The sequence below is a fragment of the Mobula birostris genome, chromosome 1, assembly GCF_030028105.1.
Source record: "Mobula birostris isolate sMobBir1 chromosome 1, sMobBir1.hap1, whole genome shotgun sequence".
NCBI classification, from domain to species: domain Eukaryota; kingdom Metazoa; phylum Chordata; class Chondrichthyes; order Myliobatiformes; family Myliobatidae; genus Mobula; species Mobula birostris.
The window spans coordinates 181,347,742-181,359,847 of NC_092370.1; the positions used below are offsets into that span (position 1 = coordinate 181,347,742).

Here is a 12,106-nt window from a genome sequence, read left to right on the forward strand (position 1 = left end):
CAGAAACCATAAGCACCGGCCTGATGGGCCACAAGGCTCGGGACAGACTTTAACTTTAAAATGTAACAAATTTACCTCCACATTTCTTACACATTGGGGACACCTCTGGGAATATTTTATGAATCCTTACTTTTGAGTAATGTAGTCTATGTAGGTTTTTAAATTGTATTAAACAATGCCTGGCATTGATGGAACAGGAGTTAACATACTCCAAAGCCTCATTCCATATAACCTCCTCTATCTCTGTACCCAACTCCTTTTCCCACTCTTTTTTTAATATTATTCATTGTTGTATGACACTTGTTTTGTATGGCATCATACAGATAGGCGATGATGTGTTCTGTCCCTAAACATAATCTTAAATAATTATCTAACTTATCAGGTTCTGCCGTCTCAAAACCAGAAAGATGTGATCTTATATAGTGTCTTAGCTGGAGATACTTGAAAAAATGACTCTTTTGCAATCCGAATTTGTCCTGGAGCTGCCGAAATGACGCCAAAATCCCTTGCATGTGTAAGTCTCCAACGCTGTGTATCCCTAATTCTTGCCATGCATCAAAAGCCCCATCTATACATGAGGGGATAAAAGAGGGGTTCGCTGATATAGGTACAAGAAAAGATAATGTTCTGAGTTTCAAATGCTTCCCCATTTGTCTCGACATCTGTATGGTGCTATGGATAATGGGATTGCCTCTATAATAGGTTTTATTTAACGGAATAGGGGACATAATGATTGCCCCTATGGAATATGGTAGGCAATCCTCACATTCCATCACCAGCCATCTGGGAAGTACAACTGTATCATCTTTCCAGTATGCTGTATGGCTAATGTTAGCAGCCCAGTAATAAAAAATAAAGTTGGGTAGTGCCAGCCCCCCACTAGTCTTATTCTTGCAGAGATGTTCTTTCCCAATTCTATGGGCTTTAGAATTCCATGTAAAAGGTAGAATTATCAAATCTAATCCTTTAAAAAAGGTTTTGGTAAGATAAAGGGGCAGGTTCTGAAATAGATAGAGCAGTTGGGGAAGTAAGATCATCTTGACTGCATTTACTCTACCCACTAAAGAAATTAGGAGTGTCTTCCAAACTTCTATTTTATTTTTAATCTTTTCAATGAGAGGGGTAAAATTTGCTTCAAATAGAGAACTATACTTTTTGGTTATTGCGATTCCAAGGTAAGTAAACTTCTCAAGGGTTATTTTGAATGGAAATTGCTTAAGCCCCTCCTGTTCTTCTACTTGGACCGGGAGTAATTCACTTTTCCCCCAATTAATCTTACACCCTGAGAAAGTGCCAAATAAATTGATTATTTCCAGCAAAACTTGAATAGTAATGTATGGTTTCGTTACAAACAACAAAACATCATATGCATAAAGGGATATTTTGTTGATAGTGTATTCTGTATTGTACCCATAAATTTCGGGGTGAGAACGTATAGTCTCCACCAGTGGTTCCAGGGCCAACACAAACAATAAGGGACTTAATGCACAGCTCTGTCTTGTGCCCCTGTGCAAACTGAGTGGTTCCGAGAGGGTCTGATTAGTTAGTATTTTAGCACTAGGGTTACTGTACAGTAGCTTAATCCAAGTTATAAATTTGTCTCCCATTCCAAATTTTTTCAAAACCTCGTAGAGGTATTGTCATTCCACTTGGTCGAATGCTTTCTCAGCACCTAAACTTAATATTATAAGGTCTTCCTTAGGATGTCTTGGGGAATGCATTATATTAAGAAGGCGCCTGATGTTATGGAAAGAAATCCTTTTGGGGATAAACCCTGTTTGATTTGAGTGTACCAATTTATTTATCTGCTGACTGAGTCTCCTCGCCAGCGTTTTAGCCAGAATTTTCTGATCCAAAGTTAGCAGTGAAATCGGCCTACAAGATCCTACCTCCTCTGAGTCTTTGTCCTTCTTCGGAATAAGCATGATAATGGCCTCGTTCAGGGTTTGGGGTAACCTGCCAGTTTCAAACGACTTTCTATACAACCTTACTATATACGATGCTAATAAGTCACTAAACTTCTTATAAACTTCATTACCTATTCCATCCGAACCTGGACTCTTGCCATTTTTCAGGAATCTTATTGTTCTTATTATTTCATCATTTGTAATCTCTGCTTCCAAAGCCCGACACTCCTTGTTGTTGTTTTTTTTGTATCATTAATTGTAATGCATTGTCATTCAGTCAGGTTTACCATCACCCACATATGTCGAGAAATCTGTTGTTATGTGGCATCAGTACATTGCAATACATAGTAATACAAAATATAAATGAAATAAGTATACTGTGTATATGTATGGTAGAGGGGAAGAAGCTGTTCCTGAATCACTGAGTGTGCCTTCAGGCTCCTGTAACTCCTGCCTGATGGTAGCCATGAGAAGAGGGCATGTCCTGGGTGATGGGGGTCCTTAATGATGGATGCCGACTTTTTGAGGCATTGCTCCTCGAAATGTCCTGGATACTAGTGAGGCCAGTGCCCATGATGGAGCTGACTACATTTACAACTCTGTGCAGCTTACTGTGATCCTGTACAGTTGCCCCACCCTCATATCAGGTGATGATGCAGTCAGTTAGAATGATGTCCATGGTACATCTGTAGAAATTTGAGTGTTTTTGGTGACACACCGCATCTCCTCAAACTCCTAATGAAATATAGCTGCTGTCATATCTTCTTTATAGCTGCATCAATGTTAAGTAAGTAGTGCAGAAAGTGTGGAAAAACTACTGAGAAAGTGTTCATGGGTTCATTGCCTGTTCTGAAATCTGAAAGTGGAGTGGAAGAAGGTGTTGATTGACCCACTCTTAAAGAATCAGACTAATTCTAAATAATGCCAGCCATTCAAGAAATTTTCTCTCCCCTGCATCCCTAGTCTTTGTAGTGCAAATGAATAGTCAGCGTAAAATTGGTGTACTTTTTGGATCAGAAGCAACATGCATAGATTAATTAGGTATTACAGACTCAGTGTCCACTTATGAGTTTGCAATTATATACAGAAATATTTTGTCTTTATTTTATAGCAGTTATTGTTCTGATGACATCCAATTTATTGACTTTCATCTCGCAAAATAATGCGGCAGACTTGTATCAGAAAGAAGAATTTTTTGTATGTATTGAGCAGCAATCTAACAGCAAAATATCGTCAGGGACTCTATTCTTCAGGTCCTTTGTCTCAGATCCTGTGTGTGTGTGTGTGTGTGTGTGCATGGAGTCTAATGGAGAAGTGAGATGACACTGAATGACATAATATTTGCATTAATGCCACTTACTCAAACTTATTCTCATTTGGTCTGATGTTGTCCATAACAAGAAAGCATGTTACTGAAAGCTTGTGGCCTCCTTTAATATAATTTTAATGGAGAAAAACTTTGCATAGGCAGCTGCAATGATATCCAAGGCATCTATCATCTTGGAATATGGTTTAAGTGTGTATTCTTAGTGATGGCTTCCATCATCTATCATTGCTGCTGATGTCCTCAAGTTTCTCTGATCCTTACCCTGAAATTCCTGCGTAATCAGCTCCACAACCGATTTCCCTGTAAAGCACTCCCCACCTTCTTCATCTTCAAAGTTGATTACCTTTTCTGACCATGACCAAATTTGCCCTTCTCAGTGTTTTCTCATGCACATTTTCCACAACCATCCTTTCCCTATTAATCCTGTATTGCCACTGCCTTTTTCCATCTCCCAAAACCCCACCATGAACACTATTTGCTTGCATGACCTGTCCACGTGCTCCACTCTCTAAACTGGTGGAAGTTTTGGGGTGGGGGAAGGCTTCGATACAAGTCCTAGCACCTGAAGTACATATGCAGTGCCTTGACTCTAGTGTGCTGTTGACTCATGTTCAAACTCTGCAGGGACTCCAGTTGCCATTACTGCTTTGCCCCAAAATATGGATAAGAAGTGAATTGCAGCTGTAAAGTTAAAATGATTGTCATCAACATCACTGTCTCATTTGATTGAGTGGAGTGACTTGTGGGAGGTGTGTCAGACAGTCACTCCTTGCACAGATGAAGGTCTGTTGTTGGAGAGCAGCTGTCTCAACCCCCAGGACTTTGCTAGAGAAACACGCTGGGGCAGAGTTCTACTTCCGTCCAAATATAGCTGCTTCGGTAATGATAATTGTCCATCATAAAGGCAGAAATGGGATGCTTGCTGACCATCAGAGTTCAGTTCCATTTACAACTCTTTGCATAATGAAAGCTACTGTTTCTCTGTGTAACAAGCCTTTATTTTCAGGTATGGCATGATAAGTGGTGAGAAATACCTATAACATACAATGGGCCAAGCAATGACCAAGTCTTTCAATCATATTTAGCACCAACCTACCAAATGTTGAAAGGACTAAATAGGGTGGATGTGGAAAGGATGTTCCCTATGGTTGGGGGTATTCAGAACTAGAGGGCATAAGCTCAAAATTGAGGCGTGACCTTTTAGAACAGGGGTAAGGAGGAATTTTTGTTAGTCAGAATAGTGAATCTGTGGAATACTCTGCCATTGACTGAGATGGAGGCCAAGTCTGTGGGTATATTTAAGGTGGAAGTTGATCATTTTCTGACTGGTCAAGTCATCAAAGGCTATGGTGAGAAGGCAGGTGTGTCGTTGCATGAATGAAATCGTTGGAGAAAATTACTGGTAGATACAAGCAGCTTCTTTATTTGACAAAACAAGGTACAGCACGCATCATATGGAGACGCTTGCAGTGGAAATGTCTGCTGGCCCAACGTGTGGCTCGTTATTTTATGTGCTAAACACAAAGGATTTAGCACATATTTACAAAGTATAGACAATGCTTTCTTTTGAAACTACATATAAACTTCACATCTCCTGATTCACATCCATACCACAGATACCAGTATTGTCTAGACTGGGCTTCACAGCTTTTAGGAATGCATTGTTCCAAATTAAGTCTACAATACATTTTCAAGGAGCAGAAGATTGGTAGCCAAAGCCATATGCTAAATGTAAATGACCTAAACCCAAAAATCAAAAGTTATATGGGATTGAGTGGTATCTGCTATCTACCATGATGAAATGGCAGAGCAGACTCGATGGGCTGAATGGCCTAATTCTGCTCCTATGTTTTACGGTCTTGTGTTCAACTGCATTGGTATTGATGAATACCTCATTATAAGCATCCTCATATCATCATTGACCAGTATTGCATGTATTGACCATACAGGAGTTTTCCACCGTCAATTTAAGATAGTCTGATGGAATATTTTTGTATGCAGCTTCAATAATACTCAAGAAGTTTGACTCCAACTAAGATAAAGTTACCTGCTTAATTGGCACCTTAATCACCAAAATAAATTTTACTCCCTTCACCCTGTGTGCATCATCTGTGACTTGTCTTTCACTTTCACATCAAGGCCAGCATCTCCCAAGTTTGCTCTTTTCAAACCTGGGACAAGAGCAGCAGGAACACGTTTGCTCCACCATTCGCAAGTTTTCTTTGCAAGTCCAAAACCACCTCGGATCCTTCTACCTTCCAATATAGCTGGTTTGGAATCCTGGAATTCCTTTCCTGCCTTCCAGTGTGGCACAACTTGCACCACTAAAATGGTACAACTCAAGAAGTTGGCTCATAATCTCTTTCTGTGATTGTGTACGGCAATGAATTCAGGCTTGTGTAGTCCACACCCTGTAAAAGAACAGCATGAAACTACTTGTGGTTTGTATTAGCAAAGTTAAATATATTCATGAGATTTTTTTTTGTCACAAAACTATTACATGCAATAGTCAAAATTAGGGAAGTCAAGCTGAAAGTAAGTCTTACCTTTTATGTTAAAAAATGGTTGTTATGTGCATATGCTGGAAGCAAATTTGTTATTGTATTGGGCTTCTATTTCCGCAGCTGCATACGGCTGTTTCAGAATCTAATTAGATTTTATCAACTTGAATCTGTGTATCTTTTGAAGGCATTATTTAGAAGGCTTCAATGTATCAATATTTGAGCCTTTAAAGTAGCTTTTGCTGTTATTTTCCTAAAATGAGTAAATTTCAGCACTTTTTAAAGTGGAATTTCATAAGCCTTGCTATTAAATCCACTGAGGGACATTGATCTTTTGCAGATATTTTAAAGCTGCTTTGTTCAAATACAAACTTGTTTACACCACTGCCATTCTCTTTGGCTGGGACAACCGTTGCTGCACGACTTCACTAATATTTCTGCAGTACTCAATACTCCAGCCTTTGATGCAACTCTGCTTTGTAATCTCCTCATTGGCATTGTGTTGTGCAATTGTACTTTGATCCATCACAATATGGGCACTGCATCTCCAGTATTGGCATCTCTTAAACCTGCGCAGTCACCTTTGGTGTATCTTTGATGTATCGAGGTCTAGTACCTAGATGCCGGATTCTTTGTATTATTTGCAAACATGGAATAAGTTTCTTTGTTCCTGCTCTTGTAATTTTCTGCATCGCTCTTTCCAAATGCCAGTTCAGGCTGAAAGCCAAGTTGTATAAGCATCAGTGGTTTAATTAGCTCAGAAGAGTGTTTCCAATTTCACATTTCATCCACATGAAGACAATTCCACTGCTGCAATGCTGCTTCTGACAACTCTCTTCACACTGGAATATCTTTACTTCAGGATAGAATTTCCTCCATGGGTGAAAATTATGTTTAAAATGAGGTTATTTTTGCCCTAACTTCCATAAGATTGGAAATGATTTTGTGCAGTCAATCAGAAGAGTGGAAGATAATTGTTTATATTCTACTTTGCATTAAAATGTATATTTATCTATTTGCAAAGTGTATTAAGGTGATGAAAGTGGGCGCATTTCAAAGCAGCGAGCACCTTAATAAGTAGAGGTCTCAGAATTATGGAAATTACTTAAATGCAATAAATAAAACTCAAATGAATTTATCCACAAATAAACCATTTAGTATTCTTTGTTCCTAAGAAGCCTCATTCTTGTTTTTGTGGGTTCTAAGACAATTGATAAGGTCAGTGTGGGAATTACAGACTCACTCCACAGGAAGTGATTAATAGAATAATTTGGTGGATAGTTCATGCCTCTGTGTACTCCTGATCATTAGACCTACGATGATTCCGAAGTGTATCCTGTATTCTCCTTCGCCACTTTGAGAGTCCAGATCCGCAGATTCCCATGAGTTGGTGGGGATATTGTTTTCCTCTAGCTACATGGTAACCTATTCCTCTGTAAACACTGAATATAGTTTCTATTTAGGGAGTTTGGTGTTGGAAATATGAATAATATGGCCAACTCTGTGAGCTGGCATAGGGCACTAATTTTTTTTAAACTTTCCACTCAATATGGAAGAACGTGTCTCTCAAGAGCTTTGAGCCTCCTGTTAGAGGGCGTCAAGGTTTCAGATAACATAAGAGAGCGAGGATCAGTTTTGGCTGGTAAAGAAAAGTTTTGTGCTGGAATTGACGACCACATAAAATACCGCAGTGGAAATTAATTGTGCTTTTTGCACATCACAGACAGTTTTGAGAGGGAACTTATTTTTCAAGATTGTTTACTGTCACTTCCAGTACACAAGTGTAAAGGGGGATGATATAATTGTTACTCTAGATCTGATGCAGCTCAATAAAAAAAAATAAGATGAATAACACAATAATAAAAACACAATAAATATAAATACATAAAATAACTTATATACATAGATTGTATCTACATAAAGTGAAGCTAGGTACAGGAGATAAATAAGGTGACTGATACAAAATGATAAAGTAGTGGTGGTGGGGGGGAGTGGCGGGGTGGTTAATGGGTGTTGATCAGCCTTATTACTTGGGGAAAGTAATTGTTTTGTGGTGTCTGCTGTTCTTGCCAAGGATGCTACATAGCCTTTGTGATGGAAGTGGGACAAACAGTTCCTGCGCAGGGTGGGGGGGGGGGGAGGTCCTTTATTGGTAAGCTTTCCTGATTGTGTATGATGTGTTCTGGGACCATGAGAGGTTGTGCAAGATGTAAATCCCAGAAATTAGGAACTGCTCACAGTTTACACTACTGTGCTGCCGATGTAGAGAGGGGTGTGACTGGTGCAAGTTCTCCTGAGGTCGATAATCATTTCCTTTGACTTGTTGACATTGAGGAAGAGGTTATTTGCCTGGCGCCAAGCCTGGAGCTCTTCTACTTCCTCTCTGTAGGCTGTCTCGTTGTTGTTGATGAACCTCACCACTGTTGTAAAAATTTATAATTGAGCAGTTTTTTTTTTCATTTGCGCTGGTTGAATGACTTCATCCATCTTGTGTGAATAAAACAGCACAAGCTCTTGGACGGTATTTTCAATGGACCTCGTTACAGGTTCCAGAGCTCCAAATGCTTTTACAATCATAAACAATCCATTGGTAGCAGATCATTCGGGACTTCAATTCTTCTCTGTGGAACAATATTTTAAGACTTCCCTATTCCCCAGAGGTGATCTGAGGAAGAATCCCTTGGTGTTTGGAACCTGGAACGCATTCTGTGATTAGGTGGTGGAAGCACATACTCCCATAATATTAAAAAATTTCTGAATGAATGCTTGAATCACCAAGGCATGGAAGATAAAGGTCAAGTGCTGGTTAAGTAGGTCAGTAGATATGGGTAAACCACTGGAAGAACTTAGCTGGTCGAGGATCTGCATTAGTACTGGTTGCTTAAATGTAAAATAGCTGTTGTAAGTTAGTGAGAAGAGTGAGGTGAGGGGCTGCTGTGAGAATGGGGTGGGGGGAATGATGGGTAGATATAGCTAACTGGAGAAAGAAGAGTAGAGACAGATTAGTAGGTGATTAGTGGAACCAGTTACGGGAATGATTGGCAGATGGAACCAGTGAGGAAGGTAATAGTAAAGGTGAGTGAAAGGAGAAATAAAAATGGGTAGATTGTCACCTTTCCATCCCCTCCCCCAGCTCTATTCCATCTGCCCATCATCCCCTGTTAATCTGATTCATCTATCACCTACCAGCTTCTGTCTCACACCTCCTTCTAATTTCTGTGTCCAGGCTATCTTGCTCTCCACGCAGGTCTGAACCTGAGAAGTCTACCATCCTTTTACCTCCACAGATGCTCAACCCACTGAGTTCTTCTAGTTTATCTTTTGTTCCAGTTTCCTATCATTAGCATAGGTGGGTTCTCGATGGTGGACTTGGTAAGCCAAGGGCCTATTTCCGCACTGTCTGACTACTCTTCTGCCCACTACGATCTCAACCCTTCTCTTATAAACTGCTCCCTAATGTCCTGTATTTTATATTCTGTGCCAGTGTTTGCTTTTTCTTTTTTTTAAAGAGTATTTCCTGAAGCGAAAGGCCTTGCATGAATGTGCAGGTAGTTGATGTACTGCAGAAAAGTTGGCACATAAGGCAAAACTGTCAGTTTACCATTGATGCATATATCAGGATGCTCTTTATAAACTACGGCTCAGCATTCAATACTATCATCCTCTCAAAAACTAATCAATAAGTTCGACCTTGGCCTCAATACCTCCTTGTGCTATTGGATCCTGGATTTCCTCACTTGGAGACCACAGTCAGTTTGGATTGGCAACAACATCTCCTACCCAACCTCAGTCAGCATAGGTGCACCACAAGGCTGTGTGCTTAGCCCCCTGCTGTACTTGCTTTAAACTTAGGACTGTGTGGCTACTAATTTGCAGAGCATCTCATAAAATGTACAACAACGAAAACCCAGGGCAAGTCACCACCCTTCATGCATTCTGTCCTCCACCACACTGCACACTGCCCCCTGCCCCAGCACTCGGTGGCACCATGAACCAGTGGAGCAGTCTTCTGGTTACTCAAAACAGGTAAAGACTATCAACCAATGAGTTCAGGTGTTCTGAAAAATCCCTTAAAATATAATTTTATATCCATATAACCTGTAGAAACAAAATGACGAATAAGAAGTGTGACAGCATAAAGGTTTGTTGTAACTTAAGCCTTTAGAGTCCAAGTTATCATATTTATGAAATGCTGGAGCTTTTTTCTCTGTTGTATGCACCAAATCTGCAATATAAACACTCGGATATTGAATTCTGCTCCTGAAATTTAATCCTTCATTGTCATTGCACACCCCTCTGCCTTCATCTCTGGCATTTTAAAATTAGGTGCAATTCTGGCTACTGATTCTAAAGATTTTTCCTGCATGAATGACTGATACTTAAATTCTGAAAGTCAGTGTCCTTGTATGAACAAAAACTTATGAACAGCACAATGTTATGTAGCCTTGCAGGCCACTTGCTTATAGAAATAATGGTTGACCAATGAATTAAATTTACTCTACTATTTTCATTGTGAATTTTAGTATTTTTTTTAGAATAAATAAAGAAAGCTCTTAGCTTTTACATAGTTCCTTTCAAATTAACAGATATGGTCATAAATTAGTTTTAAATAAATAGTTTCAAATAGTCATAAATTTGATTTGCAAGAGATAACAAGGTTTTATGAACATAAGTAGGATCATCATTTATTCCCACTTCATTTTCCACCTGATAGCTAATTTAAAATATTTTTCATTTTATTTATCCATAATTCCGTGTGTTCTAACCTTGCTGAACATCCTCCCATTTTCAAAACACATTGTTGAAAGCTTTCTGAAATTACAAATACTCCACATCACTAGATGTGGTTTTCATTTCATGATTTCACGTTGACTCTGATTGACCCTATAATTTTTTTTCAAGGTATTTTACCTCCAGCTTCATAATAGATTCCAGGTGTTTCCATGATGGCCAATGTTAGGCTAGCATGTTGATAGCTTCTCATTTTCTCCTTAGTAGTGCGGTGTCAACTGCTTTGCTCCATCCACAGGAACCATCCACAATTTATAGAATGTTGGAAATAGAAATCAGAGAAATCAGTATCTCCAAAGGCTTCTTAAAACCTTAGGATGCAAATCATTGGGTCTTTTTCAAGTTCACTCGATTCCATAGTACTTTTTTTTTTCTAATACAGTACTTAGATTCCTTAAAGTGCCTTATCAATTTAGTTATTTGTTCTGTTTTTCCATGTCTAAAGTTTCCATTTTCTTGCACTGGGAATAAAAATAATAGCAAGAGTAAAAGCAATGAAGTAGTCTAAATGGAGTTTGCAAAGTCACTCATGAAAGGAGCATAATTCTTTGTCAGCTTGACAAAGACCCTATAAGAAGATCAGAACTTGCCAACTCCATTCAAAGTAAATTGGCTCCATTAGGAACCTAGATTTTGTGATTTATTTGTTCCCCCTTTCTGCGTTTGCCTTGGAGGTAATTTATATGTAAAGGTTTTTGAAGGCACATTACTTTTATCACATCCGTTTTAACAGTCAAATATTTGTTTAAGAACAAGTTGGTAACAATTCCCCTAAATACTACAGTGGCTAAAATTGGTGACAGTGATAAAATGCTGTATATATAATGTCAGGTGTCTAGTATTTGTAGATGGGTGAAAAAAAATATCCACTATTGCTATTGTAGAGGTAGTCTTGACTCAGTATAGGGGTAAGGTTAGTCTGTACCTCCAAGGTGGGGACCACAAGAGCAGGTGACTTGAAGCACATTGCCAAGCTAATTTGCCTCAAGACATCAAACACCACCCCCTCTGTAATCTGTATAGGGGCTATGATCTCACAGCTGCTATGCCCCATTTCTATAGATGCTATGCCCATCTCCCGAGTAAATAGTGATGCAAAAAAATCCATTGTAGATAACCCCCCACCTCCTTAGGATCCACCTGTAGATTGCCACTCTAATCTTCCACAGGACCAATTTTTCCCCTGCTAGCCTTTTGCTCTTAATATATCTGTAGAAGCCCTTTGGATTCTCCTTCACGGTGTCTGCTAGAGCAACCTTTAGCCTTCCTGATTTCCTCCTTAAGGTTTTGTCTTGCATTTCTTATACTCAAGTAATTCATTTGTTCCTACATGCCTATACCAGCTGTGCATCTGCTTTTTCTTAACCAGGGCCTCAATATCTCTCAAACTAAGGTTCCCTAAACCTTTTATCTTTGCCTTCTATTCTGACAAGAACATACAAACTCTGTACTCTTGGAATTTCATTTTGAAGGCCTCTCACTAAGCACAACTTTGCCTGAAAACAACTTGTCTCAATGTACAGGTTTGTTGATAATTCTTTCTGATACCATCTAAACTGGCCTTTGCCAATTTGGAATTT

The 12,106-nt window shown here is 39.2% G+C and overlaps 1 protein-coding gene across 1 annotated transcript in view; it reads left to right on the forward strand.

The window, feature by feature from the left end:
* LOC140210042 (uncharacterized) overlaps positions 1 to 12,106 on the forward strand; it is a 68,684-nt gene that overhangs the window by 28,821 nt on the left and 27,757 nt on the right. The window lies entirely within an intron of this gene.